This window comes from Schistocerca piceifrons, chromosome 2 (genome assembly GCF_021461385.2).
Source record: "Schistocerca piceifrons isolate TAMUIC-IGC-003096 chromosome 2, iqSchPice1.1, whole genome shotgun sequence".
Lineage (NCBI taxonomy): Eukaryota > Metazoa > Arthropoda > Insecta > Orthoptera > Acrididae > Schistocerca > Schistocerca piceifrons.
Genome location: NC_060139.1, coordinates 919,609,592 through 919,621,777, shown reverse-complemented (window position 1 = coordinate 919,621,777; position 12,186 = coordinate 919,609,592).

The following is a 12,186-nucleotide window of genomic DNA, read 5'->3' as shown; positions in this document are numbered from 1 at the left end:
AGGACCGAAGCTGTAGCCAATGCAGTTCTAAAAGCATCAAAGGATGCTTGTTGCATAGGATACTAAACAAATGGTTGAGCTTTCCTGTACAGGAGGTTAAAAAAATGGTTCAAATGGCTCTGAGCACTATGGGACTTAACTTCTGAGGTCATCAGTCCCCTAGAACTTAGAACTACTTAAACCTAACTAACCTAAGGACATGACACACATTCATGCCCGAGGCAGGATTCGAACCTGCGACCGGAGCAGTCGCGCGGTTCCAGACTGAAGCGCCTAGAACCGCTCTGCCACTTCGGCCGGCCGGAGGTTAAAAAAGATACACTTATTGAGCGAAATTAGATGTAAGCTTCCAAAAGAAACTAACCACGTCAATAAACCTGGCGACACCTGTCTTTTGGCTGAGGAAACGCATGAATAGTCTAAATTTCATCGTGATCAGTCTAAACCTGCCTGCTTAGGCAATCTGACCTAGGAAGGAAGTTTCCCTACATGGCAAACTGATCTTCGTGGGTTTGATCGTGAGTCCCACTTCCCCTAAATGTTGCTGGAAAGTTTTGCTGTAAATGACCATGTAATTATAAACAGATTTAAACATCGGGTCTCCCAACATGGAATGCAACAGTCGAGGCAATAGAGTGGTCCCGCTGGTCAGTCCAAATGCTACACGATTATATCTGAATAAATTGCAGTCAGTGTAAAAACCTGTCAGTGCCTTGGATTCTTTACCAAGTGGCACCTGATGATAAGCCTGATTTAGATCTAGGGTGGTAAAATATTGAGCACTGGAGGGTCACGTGAAACAATTATGCAAATCTAGCAATGGACCTGACTCCAGAAATACTTTCTGACTCATCGCGCAGTAACGACTACCAGCCGATGGGCTTCCCCGTTAGGTTTTGATATCAAAAGAACAGGTGAGGCATAGGGAGATTCAGATGGTCTTATTACCCCATCGGTTAGAAGCTGGTCAGTGATCTTACTCAGTTTTTTCATTCTAGGAGACGCCAAATGATAGACTGACACACTTGAATGGAATCAGTTGAATCTTGTATATGATCTTATTGATTACTCCCAGTTTATTGGTCAGCACCTCGGGATAAGCACTTTGCATCTGCAAAAGGGTATGACCTTGACCTTCCTCTAAATGAGAGACGTCAAAGTAACACTCTTCCGTTCTCACAACACATACCCACCTACCTTGGCTATGCTTACATAAAGAGTGTCGCACTTTAGGCCAAAACTTGAAAGTAACTATCTTTTCTGTAATTCAACACAGGGCCATGCATTCTAAAATATGGCATCCCAATAACATGCTGTTATACAAACACTCTGCAACAATAAATTCCAAAGTCAAGATAATTCGTGTATCTTAGCTCGAAATACATCTCTTCAACTGACTGGCAACTACTTTTCACTAACACTACGACTGCGCGCCTTACACCATTGCAAACTTGGTAGCTTACAAATACGAAAATATGTATTATATCACCCCAATCCTATAAGAGAAAAGTTGCTACCAAAATCAGTTAAAGCATAAACCGGCACCTGATCTACAGAAGTATGAATGAAAGCCAAATGTGCTCATTGCGGGGCATTGAATTAAGACAACTAAAATGCTCAGGCACCCACGGCGAACTGACCGTCAGCTTTGCTCCGTCTTCTCATGGGGCAAAAAACAATTACACACCAGATGCCAAACCTGACTCCATCGAATGCCCCCTGAAGCTTTAACCTTCGACAGATTATTCGGATGCCCCCTTTCGCCTGCCCTGAATTAAGGTTATTCAATTAAAATTCATGAAGTTAATCCCGGAATCGCACCTTTCCACACCAGAAAGTAATCTTCCCAAATCATGAAGACTCTCAGGTTTCTTGGGAAATTAAGTGTACAAGACTGGCGCTGTTAGTGCCCTATGGGGATGCAAGTAAGGTTTGATTTAAATACACGCTTGAACTGTCATGAACGTTAGTTATGTCTGAGATTGGACCTGCTAGTCAAGAATGTCTTTGAAGTGACAAAGGGGCCATTGTCAATGCACCACTGAGTTTGAACGAAGTCTTGTAATAGGGCTGCGAGAAACTTGATGTTGAAAGTTTCCTTTAAATTATTTCCGTTTGCTTTTCGAATTCGTATTGGTTTGGTTGGTTGGTTGTACCTTTGATGATGTTTAGGTTTGGGTGACTGTATGCATTTCCAACTGCAAGAGAAACCAAATGCATCTGCCTACGAGAATGCAACATGAATTTGTCCCTCTTTTATAATGTTTCTAACAAAACGTGCAAACTGATGAAATCCTTAACTTTACTATAAATCTCTTTTTTTAATTAAAGTGGTCCCTGTGCGTTAATGATCTGCGTAATAATGCTGCTCGTGAAATGGTCCCTGTGAGATAAGAAATTTCTTAGGCAACTGATCCTGAAATGAAAATATCTTACCTCGAAATGTAATTGCCTGGAAACGCAGTGCCTGCTGCTCTCTTCGCGCCAGCTGCAGATTGCTGACTGCAGTTGCTGAGAGCTTTGTGCAATGCTCCAGACAACAAGTAAATTATTTTTTCGCAAGTCATTGAGTGAGACACTCCTTTAAATTAAAATGACTTGGATCGTGGATGTGTATAATGCTCTTAGGTGAAATATTTCTTTAACAAACTGTTTTCAAACTATCTGATTTATTATTACTTCCATGGAATTCATTAACATTGACAAAGGGCAACACTGATAACAAATTCTTACTCTCACTAATGTTAGACAAATCATTAATAAACATGAAAAATATCTTATAGTGAAAATTACTCAATCTTTAACGATATGGATGCTTCATTCAACAATGATTCCTAGCTATGCAGCTGCAGCAACAATAAAGAAAAATATTACCTTCATTCCTCTTCATACATTTTGATTCTAATTCACTAAGCACATCCTTATCGGCTGTTTCACAATATTCAAATACAAATCATTTTACGTAAACAAAGATGAGCTTAACTTTAAGTCTACCTGCTGTGCTCTGTCTCACTACTACTCTAACGATAGAATTCCCGCGATCCTCGCTGCCCAGCAGCGATGAAGAAACAAAAAACATCTTCCAGAGCCACAGCTATTCTGACCAAACACAGCGCGCGAATAATAAGCGATTCAAAATGCGGTTAGGAGGGGCGTGGGGTCAGCACACCGCTCTCCCAGTCGTAAGATGGTATTCGTGACCGAAGCCGCTACTATTCTGTAGAGTAGATCCTCAATTGGCATCACGAGGCTGAGTGCACCCCGAAAAATGGCAACAGCGCTTAACCTCGGTGATCTAACGGGAACCGGTGTATCTACTGCGGCAAGGCCGTTGCCCACGTAGACTTAGAACTACTTAAACCTAACTAACCCAAGGACATCACACACATCCATGCTCAATGCAGGATTCGAACCTGTGGCTATAGCAGCTGTGTGGTTCTGGACTGAAGCGCCTAGAACCACTCGGCCACAGCGGCCGGCCGTACTGTCCAGAATGTTCTTAAAACCACAAGTGAAAAATTGTAGCCCAGTGGCAGGGTTCATTGTCATTCACACAAATTCCATCGTCGTTTGGAAACATGAATTCCATGAATGGCTGCATCTGTAGTACGCGAAAATTCCAGAAATGCAAATAACAAACTCCCAATAGAAATAAATGTGAGTGTATGCTTTCCCGGCGTATACAGCTGGCGAAGAGTTCTCGGGCTTCCAGCCGGGTGGCAGTGTCTTCAAACAGCGACGTTTCGACGAGTGACATACTCATCATCTTCTGGCGAAGTGCACTTCGCCAGAAGATGATGAGTATGTCACTCGTCGAAACGTCGCTGTTTGAAGACACCGCCACCCGGCTGGAAGCCCGAGAACTCTTCGCCTCCCAATAGAAATGTTTCAGTGTTCCTTCTGCATGATATTGCAGAAAGACTTGGCAGGAATGGAGCTACTTATTTATTGCTGGCACTAATGGTCGCGAGAAGACCGGCCTCGTGGCTCTACCGAGAGGGAAGACCATCGAGTTCGGCTTATGGCTCTGGCGCATCGTACTGCATTTGCAGCAGCAGGCTGAGCAGCAGTTGGCACCACAGTGACACAACGAAAACATAACGATTTCTTCAAGGACATCTCCGAGCTATAGCGTCCATTCCAGTGACCCCAAACCACTACTATTAACGACTTCAGTGGTGTCAAGCGAGAGTTCATTGGAGGGCAGAGAGGACGTCTGTTGGGTTTTCTAATGAAAGCTGGTTCTGATATACCTGGAATTATCATCTGGAGTCCGATTTCGTATTACAGCTGGAGCATTCTCCTGGTCATCGCACCCACCTGACTGCAGATTTTTACGTCAATCTTGTGATCCGATCTGTTGTGCTGACATTTATGTTTAGCATTCCAGGGGATGTTTTGCAACAGGATAATGCTCGCCCACCACCGCCCCTGTAACACAACATGCTCGATCACCAGATCTGTCTCCAATCGAGCACATATGGGACATCATCGTACGAAAACTCCGTTCACAAACAAGTGCAACAAGCATGGAACTCCATCCCACAAACCGACATCCAGCACCTGTACAACACAATAAATGCACGTTTGCATGCTAGCATTCAACATTCTGGCGGTTCTCCTGTTATTAATGTGGCAGAATTTCACACTTGCAATGGCTTATTTCACGTTTACATTAGCCAGTGTTCTTGTAATGTTAATCACTTAAATATATTACCTAGATAAATTTAGTCCAGAAATTTTATTATTCTACATCAGTTATTTTTTGGTGTTGTTATTTCTTTCTGTCAGTGTAGGAAGGTAGTTTTTCCTTATACCCCTGCACCCGATAAAAGTACCAGCTAATTAAATCGCTCCGACACCACCTTGGCAAGTTTCCCTCAAGCAACCTTTTACGGAATCGATTTACAGGCTCCCCCATCTCAACAGCTTCTGTAACAACATGACTCAGTTAGCTCCGAGATAACGGCGTCTGACTGTTATGAAGTATCTTTGTGTAAAGTTATAAATTGCTTTAGCATTAAAATGCATTTACATAGGAAACCGATTCGCGTATCATTGTGAAGAGCTTGCGCAGAACTACTAGGACTCGAAGTGAGACAACAGAAATATTCGCCGGAATGTAAGTGATGATCGGTACCAAACTGAAAATTTCAAAACAATGGTATATGATGCCTCATATGACTCGTAAACGTACCCGGAATTATAAAAAAAGCAAGGCAGAAGAAAGGTTGAGTCGAAAGGAATCCAAAAAACGGAAAAAGTACAGTGCCGAGCGGATGTGAGACCTGCGGCAGAGTCGGAGAGGAAATTAAAAAACGATGCAAACCTACTATGTAGCTGGCCTATCGGGCGTAACAGCGATCAGCGACAGTCTAAGCCTTTGACTTATCTACTCTGTAGCCACTATGCTATCTGTGTAACCATTGTATTAAAGAGATTCATAATTAAATTACATTTTGATATGAAACACTTTATGTGATTTTATTGCGATGTTTCCACGAAAAATCTACGGTGCGGACTCGAATTGAGTGTACAGAAATTTCTTGGTCCGTCTGTCAACTTGCCGCTATGATACTACGCTACAAGAGCAAACACGTTTCTTGTTTGGACGTCCGACATTAAAATTATGTTATGGGCGTCAAACAACCATTGGTCGGACCTTTAGACACTGATGACGTGCGGAGTGACGTCAGAGCCGTAACAACGCTGGGTGACGCCGGTGTCTGACATTTACAGCCATCACGGGATTCCATGACGACAAAGGTAGCAAACATTACCCTAGCACGTTTTACACGGTGTTACTTCAGCGGAAGCACAAACGGCAGAGGGTATTCGCGGAAAGTAAATAGCGCCCAGTCGCAGCAAAGTTCGTTTGATAATAACACGAAACTGAGCACAAGCGCGACACTTTTCCGTAACGGCCTTTCCGTAATGCACTGAACGCGACGGAAATGTTGTAAGTGAAATCTAATGACAAGTGATGGCTTCAGTGAGCTCTATGCTTCCTGGAAGGAAATCTCTCGTCTTGGAACCTCAACGGACTCGCAGTATTCTGTCGTCTGTCGACTGTCATCTGGATCACTTGCGTTCTTGTAATTGGGCAGAAAGTTTCCTTTAATATGTACGCAGCGCAGACTTGTTTGCTTATTTCAGGTTACAAACCTTATCTCACTGACTGTAGCGGTCTCTGCAGCAGGAAACTATCAAGTCAGAACCAATATTGCAATACTTCTATAAAAGGCACCCTCATAGTTTTCCTTCATGTAAGTCAAGAATTTTATAGTCTCTCACGTGGTTTGTTTCCTGCAAAAGATGAAAGACTTCATTTAGGGGTCTGTAAATGTTTTGGGTGCGTGTACAACTCTATTTCCAAATCTTTTACCGTCAGGTTGGAAATGCAGAATGTCCATAAACTATCCTTGTAGTTTCAGTTGTCATTTCACTTCTAAGATTTCAGTTGCTAGAAAATACCTCTTTAACCATGCAGTTCCCCTATCCCATCACAACTTTCTGTTTCTAAACACTCATTTTAAAATTACAGTGTGAAACTTTTTTTTGTTTTTTTTTTTTTCAAAGTGCTGTATGTCTCTGACGCTGCTGGCAGTCATAAATAAAAGAGAGTCGACACGAAAGCTACCAATAAGTACTGATTACAACATCGGTGTGAAACTCAATTTAACTACACCGCCCCACGCCCCTATCCATCGCATCACCCTGGTCACCCACTGTCACGTTCAACGGTGCCAGCGCAGCGCCAAATTATAGTTACGTTGCGATTTAATGGACTGTACTGTTTTAAATCTCCGATGCCTACTTGTTCCAGTGAGGTAAAAAGATGTGTCTTCTGGAACGTTGCGGCCAAAATTAAGCGACGCTTCACTTAAATTTATATATGGAGTGGGCTTTAGCGACCATACGTCTGTTCCATGATCCTCTTTCATTTCCGTCTGTCGTATGCGCTTTTCTCCCATTTGGAGTTGATGTTCATCCTAACTGTGTCTTCCCAGGCGTTACATCGCCACCTAATACTGCCTTCCGTCTCTTCTCGTTCCATATATTGTCCTAACAGAATGATGTCCAAGGATGTCTGTTCTCCACCTTTTCTCCTGTGTGAACAGCCCAACACAGTCTTCTCTTCTTTAGCACTTCGACGACGTTGGGATCTTTGTTCAGCTCTCGTAGCTCTTTATTTACTGATTATCCTTCGTTCCTATGTTATCTTCAGCAAGTACATGTTGTAACGTCTCCTGGCAAAACACACATCATACGTGGTAGAAAAGGAGAAAAGAATAATTGAACTGGATGATTGTAATTGTGTGGACAGTGACTGTGTGAACTTTATGTAATAAAGAGAAACCATTATGTGTCATGTTTTATACTAGTATAGAATTATGTACAGATTTTTTTAAAGATAATATCTGCGTCGGCGAGTACTGAAACCTCCAAAGACGATAATTATTAAATATCAAACAAAGATGAGAATATGTCACAACGAGTATAAATAGTAGTGACTGAACATTAATTTCTCTGTCGTCTTCTTGGAGTTACGTGAGTAGGAAGAGCCTGTGACGTTATATTGTACGCTTGTGTAGCATTCTTTTGTCAAGATTGAGAGATGTACGCCATTAGGTACTGATTTGTAAAGGTGTGTAATAATTTAATCTGTTTAAATGTTTTGAGTAGAGTTACTTAGTGAAAACTTGCATTATGATTTGTAATAAGCTTGCCTGGTATTTTATCCCATCCTTTTAAGACATTTTCAGCTATTTACATATTATTCTTGGTGCAGAGCTGCGCTACGAACGAACGAACCGCTGCCGCGGCGCATTCAAACTGCATTAAATAAAACCAATCATACCGCAAAGAAGTGGACAGGTAATAGTGAACTAAAATTATTTCTTTCAGCTTCGGAATTGCATGGCAGAGCAGCAGATTTTATGATGTGTTTTACAGGTGGACGCGGGCTGCGAAAGATACATTATTAACAGCGCAAAAAGATAATTTACCTTCGTAACATAAAAGAAATCTTCCTGTACGTAGTTCTGGTCTGGCAAACATTATAGTAAAAACATCTTTTTCTCTGATAATAGTCTCATATTAGTCGTGGTACTTAATGTTGTTTTACTGTTAACAAAAATCCACTGCAAAATTTTGATGTTGAACAAACATTGCGTACTGTAACATCAGTACTGATAACGAAATAATCTTCAGTAACCATTTCAATAACTGTAAAGTAAGGAAGATATGTTGAACTTTATGGCGAGTTACAGTAACGAAAAAATGTTTATTTAATAGAAAGCCCGATCCAGAATAATAAGAACATAATATAATTTGTTTTGTTGAAATTTAATGATTCAAAGAAAGTCACAGCACAGTATCCCTAAAAAGTATTTCAGGGCTCTTTTCGTAGCAACATATTTTATCTCATATATTAGTTGTTACGAGTGCAATAATAAAATAATGCCAGAGAGCCAGCGAAAATGTCCAGAAGTTTTCCTTAATACTTTCCTTTCTCTTCACCCGCCTTTCTAAATATTAGTGCTTCAGATCCGTATAGTTATCAGTATAATACGTAGTTGATTGACACAATAATGTAGTTAGTTCTAAGTGATTTTTTGGTTAAGACATTGATACAAAAAAAAGTGTTTTATCAGATGCTGCTTGACTATATCCATTCTGTTGTTTTTACCAAAATGACTCCTTAAGTGTCTTAAGCTGCCATCCATCGACAAAGTTGCCCCACTTCGGATTTTCTTGGCTCAAATGGCTCTGATCACTATGGGACTTAACATCTGAGGTCATCAGTCCCCTAGAACTTAGAACTAATTAAACCTAACCAACCTAAGGACATCACACACATCCATGCCCGAGGCAGAATTCGAACTTGCGACCGTAGCAGTCGCGCGGTTCCGGACTGAAGCGCCGAGAACCGCTGGGCCACAGCTGCCTTTGGATTTTCTTGCTTTATGAGATTTTGTCTTCATTCACACCGTAATCCCGTTTCCTCAACTACTTTGTAATAACTTTACATCCTTTTGATGAATTCTCTTCCATAACTAGTTATTAACGCTGTATTAACTCGATAGGCAACTAAATTGATGTTCGCCCCTTACTGTTGGATACCTTGTGGATTAATTTTAGTAAATTCTCTATCCATGATGAGTTTATAGGTGAAATAGCGTCCCCTTTTCTGAGACAAGTGTATATATTAAAATTTTCTGTCTCTCCTGCAGTTGTTTTTATACTTTGCATTTCCATAGCTTTAAATTTTACTAGACATTAATAACTGGTTTTCAACATGTGACAAGATAGTGTTTTGTTTCCGGATTCATACACGACGACGTGTCCAACCATAGAGGCACGGACAACACCCAGTCGGAATTTAATACTTCTCCATGTACACTCCAGGAAGTCAACGGTAATATGTTCAGATGTATTGCGAATGTGTGTCCCATAGGTTTATAAACCTAGGTCGGTACGCCTGATCCTTTACAGAACTGAATAAGAAGTCTAGTGGTGAGAGATGAATTCAATCTGTCCAGTCCACAAGTGCGGAAACCGTTCATCCAGAAACTGACGAATATGGAGTATGGCGTCATTTGTAGGTGTTCCAATAGTGGCACAGCAAACAGTTGTTACAAAAAAAAGACAAATCTTGGTAAACATCATTGTTGACGGGAGATTCACTGAAGAATGAACCAATGATTCTGTCGTATTAACTCCACATCATACATTGACCTTGAATTATCATTTCACGTGTAACATGGCTGCACACTGATCCCAGTATATAAATGGATAAATGAAAGATTAAGACATCGTAGAAGTAAATATTTTTTAAAAACAAATTATTATTTGCGCCAATGGTGGCTAGCACACCCACTGCAAACTGTTTGCGCTCAGGATAGTCTATCAAATGTTGTCTCAAACAGGCTATTGTAGGCTTATAGTCAAAAAACGCAAACTCTTGCGTAAGACTTTTTGCAATGTTGATCACGGCATTCCCAACCCTCTGAGCAGAGAACGCACCGGTTTTGTTTGACTGCTTACAAAAGCCTACCGTACCTCGTTCACCTATATCGAAACCACTGTCTGTTTCCCTAAATGAGATATGCCAAGCAAAAACATCCTGGTACCGATGGACTCACCAGTGCCTGTGGACTGTGTTTACGTGCATCATAAGCCCACAATTCTGTAGCGTACCAGATAATGAGATACAGTGGAAACTAGTGACTGAACAATGAAGATTTTAGCAGCTTTGAGGTGGTTATATGCAGGGTGTAAATTTTAAATTGATAAACCAGAATAACTCGAAAAGAAAGCTTCACACGAAACAATGTGTAGAGTCCAAAACTGATTATTTTCGTGGGTGACATATGCTGGTGCTAAAATGATCCCGCCACCCCAGGCCGCTTGGGGTGGGGCGGGAGGCAACTTTAAAATTTCAAATTGGAACCCCCATTTTTTATTGCAGAATCATATTCTACATAAGAAAACTACGTACATTTTGTCTTAAGCATTTGTTTTGATTCTTGTTAGTTGGAACTGTAATTCAAGAAAATCCATGGTCTCATTATTGCATGGAAAATGGTTATGGGTATAAAAAAAATACTTAATTGCTTCGTGAATTTTGATTCGTTAAAACTAAAGCTCTCCCTCTCTCCCCATAGGGTGGGGTTTGAGAGAGAGGAATTAGTTTTACAGATGGTGACACAAAAAAAAATTAATATGTGGGGCAACATTTTTGAAACACCCGCGAGCAATCAGAAGTGCCGCAACACAACGTGGCATGGACTCCACTAATATCGGAATTAGTGCTGGAGGGAAATGACATCATGAATCCTGCAGGGCTGTAAAAGAATCCGTAAGAGTACGAGGGGATGCAGATATCTTCTGAACAGCACGTTGCAAGGCATCCCACATATGCTCAATAATGTTCATGTACGTGAGTTCGTTGGCCAGCGAAAGTGAACTTAGAAGAGTGTTTTCCTAGAGCCACTCTGTAGCAATTCTGGACGTTTTGGGAGTCGCATTGTCCTACTGGAATTGCCGAAGTTCGTCGAAATGCACAATGGACATGAATGGATGCAGGTGATCAGACAGCATGCTTACATACGTGTCATCTGTGAGACTCGTATCTAGATGTATCACGGTCCCCATATCACTCCGTAGGCACACGCTCCACATCACTACAGAGCCTCCACCACCTTGAACAGTCCCCCGCTGACATGCAGAGCCCATGGATTGATGAGATTGTCTCCATACCCGTAAACTCCCATCCGCTCGATACAATTTAAAACGAGATTCGTCCAACTAGGCAACATATTTCCAGTCATCAACAGTCCAATGTCTATGTTGACGACCCATGTGAGGTGTAAAGCTTTCTGTCACACAGTCATCAACGGTGCACGAGTTGGTCTTCGGCTCCGAAAGTCCATACCGATGATGTTTCCTTGAATTGTTCGCACGCTGACACTCGTTTATGGCCCATCACTGAAATCTGAACTAATTTGCGGAAGGGTCACACTTGTGTCACGTTGAACGATTCTCTTTAGTCTTTCTCACTCCCGTTCTTGTAGGATCTTTTTCCGGCCGCAGCGACATCGGAGACTTCATGTTTTACTGGATTCCTGTTATTCACGGTACACTCGTGAAGTGGTCGTAAGGGAAAATCCCTACTTCATTGCTACCTCGGAGATGCAGTGTCCCATCGCTCGTGCGCCGACTACAGCACCTCGTTCAAACTCACTTAAATCTTGATAACTCGCCATTGTAGCAGCAGTAACCGATCTAACAACTGCGCCAGACACTTGTTGTCTTATATAGGCGTTGGCGACCACATATAACGAATCTTTTATGTTGAGATAAATTTATTTTATTTTTTGTTAGATGTTTTCGTTAAATAGCTGAATAAATTGTAATTAGGAATAATTTAATTAAGCAGAGCAGAGAAGATAAAGTCAAAGAGATGTTCGTTGGGTGGACATTGTCGTAATGTAACGTCATTGCGTTGTTCGGTTGTTAAAACAAGTCGTTTGTGTTCCGTACTGCTGTTCGGTCGTGCGCGTATCTGAAAGGAATTAATTCGGGGACTAGAATAAACTTTCACATAATAGTTACGATTCGATGTTCCAACAAAAGGGGTTAACGTCAGTGTTAATTTGAACTGTGGGCGACAGCATTAGT